We start from the raw sequence: 2,821 nt of genomic DNA, 5'->3' as shown, positions 1-2,821 counted from the left end.
ACACACTCCCCCCCCACACACACACTCCCCCCCCCACACACACACTCCCCCCCCCACACACAACACACTCCCCCCCCCCACACACACTACACTCCCCCCCCACACACGACCACACTCCCCCCCACCCACACACACCTCCCCCCACCACACACACACTCCCCCCCACACACACACTCCCCCCCCACACACACACACTCCCCCCCCCACACACACACACTCCCCCCCCACACACACACTCCCCCCCCACACACACACACTCCCCCCCACCACACACACACAACTCCCCCCCCCCCCACACACACACACACCTCCCCCCCACACACACACTCCCCCCCACACACACACACACCTCCCCCTCCCCCCACACACACACACTCCCCCCCCCCACACACACACACTCCCCCCCCCACACACACACACTCCCCCCCCCACACACACTCCCCCCCCACACACACACACTCCCCCCCCACACACACTCCCCCACACACACTCCCCCCCCCACACACACACTCCCCCCCCCACACACACACTCCCCCCCCACACACACACACTCCCCCCCCCACACACACACTCCCCCCCCACACACACTCCCACACACACACTCCCCCCCCACACACACACTCCCCCCCACACACACACTCCCCCCCACACACACACTCCCCCCCCCACACACACTCCCCCCACCACACACACACTCCCCCCCCCCACACACACTCCCCCCCCCCACACACTCACACACACTCCCCCCACACACACACTCCCCCCCCCACACACACTCCCCCCCCCCACACACACTCCCCCCCCCACACACACACTCCCCCCCCCCACACCACTCCCCCCCCACACACACACACACTCCCCCCCACACACACACTCCCCCCCCCACACACACTCTTCCCCCCCCCCCACCCACACTCCCCCCCCCCACACACACACTCCCCCCCCCACACACTCCCCCCCCACACACACTCCCCCCCCACCACCCACACTCCCCCCCCCACACTCTTCCCCCCCCCACACACACTCCCCCCCCACACACACACTCCCCCCCCACACACACTCTTCCCCCCCCCACCACACACTCCCCCCCCACACACACACTCCACCCCCCACACCACTCCCCCCACACACACACTCCCCCCCCACACACACCACTCCCCCCCCCACACACACCACTCCCCCCCCCACACACCACACTCCCCCCCCCCCACACACACTCCCCCCCCACACACACACACTCCCCCCCCCACACACACTCCCCCCCACACACACACACTCCCCCCCCACACACACACCCCCCCCCCACACACACACTCCCCCCCCACAACACACACACTCCCCCCCCCACACACACACTCACCCCCCCCACCACTCCCCCCCACACACACACTCCCCCCCCCACACACACACTCCCCCCCCACACACACACTCCCCCCCCCCCACACACACACTCCCCCCCCCACACACACACACTCCCCCCCCCCCACCACACACACACACCCCCCCCCCCCCACACACACAATTTACAATTTTACAATTTAAATCGCTTTATTGGCATGATAAGTTACATCTTATGTTGCCAAAGCATCAAAATACATTTATGGTTTAGCACATAAACGCAGTTCTATTCATACAGTGTATAAACAGGTATATCCCTGAGTGTATAAATATACATTCGCATTGTTTATATTTTTTTTTTTCTTAGTTTACTGGTTGTCCCTCTGTTCATGGCAAGCTGTAACATAGTGCGCCGCCAGTGTTATACAGCTTCTCTCCTCTCCCAGTAGGAATGGGAGTTTTTGGTTGTCATTCAGATTTCTGAAATCAGGGCATATTTGTGAGAATTTTTGGTAGAAATTCTCCCTGATGCCCTGATATTTTCCACAAGCTGTGAGGAAGTGCATCTCTGTCTCCACCACTCCCTGACTGCAGTGAGAGCATATCCTGTCCTCTCTTGGCAGCCTGGTCTGCCTGTGTCTGCCTTTTTCGATCGCTAGGCTATGTTCGCTAAGTCTGTACCTTGTCAAGGTTCTTCTCAGTTTGTTATCCTTTACCATGGTCAGGTAATCAGCTATGTTGTATTGTCTGTTTAGGGCCAAGTCGCAATTGAGTTTGCTTTGGGTTTTTGTTGTTTCTGCCCAATATGTCAGATATTTTTCCTTTTGCTTAGCGACGATTGTGTTGGGTCGAATTCTTTGTGTTACCCTGTCACTGTCCTGGGGCTGGTTATTGTTAGTATTGTTAGTAGTTACTTCACTGAGTCCCAGGACTAGTTGACTGAGGGTATTCTTCTTTATGGTCAGCTCTTGGCATTTCAGGGCGTCGTAGTGATAGCATTGGGGATTGCTCATTTGTAGGTGATTCCAAAATTTGGTGGCTCTTTTTTGGATAGTGATTATTAATGGATATTGGCCTAGTTCCGCCCTGCATGCATTGTTTACTGTTTTCCTTTGAGTCCGGAGGATACTTTTACAGAATTCTGCATGTAGGATCTCAATTGGGTGTTTGTCCCATTTTGCAAATTCTTGTTGAGTTAGCGGTCCCCATACCTCACTGCCATAGAGTGCAATTGGTTCAATTACTGATTTGAAAATTTTGAGCCAAATGCTAATTGGGATTTCTATTTGGATTGATTTTTTGATGGCATAGAAAGCCCTTCTTGCTTTCTCTTTCAGTTCATTCACAGCCAGTTTGAAGTTTCCCGTAGAACTGATTTTTAAGCCCAAGTATGTGTAGTTAGTGGTTTGTCAATTTTGGTTGTTCCTACTGTGAAATTTATTTTGGGTCCCTGATGTTTGGATCTTGCTGGAACACAAGGACT

Source organism: Somniosus microcephalus, chromosome 15 (assembly GCF_052327205.1).
Source record: "Somniosus microcephalus isolate GS21.2 chromosome 15, FLI_Smic_1.0, whole genome shotgun sequence".
NCBI classification, from domain to species: Eukaryota; Metazoa; Chordata; class Chondrichthyes; order Squaliformes; family Somniosidae; genus Somniosus; species Somniosus microcephalus.
This window is presented reverse-complemented; position numbering follows the sequence as displayed.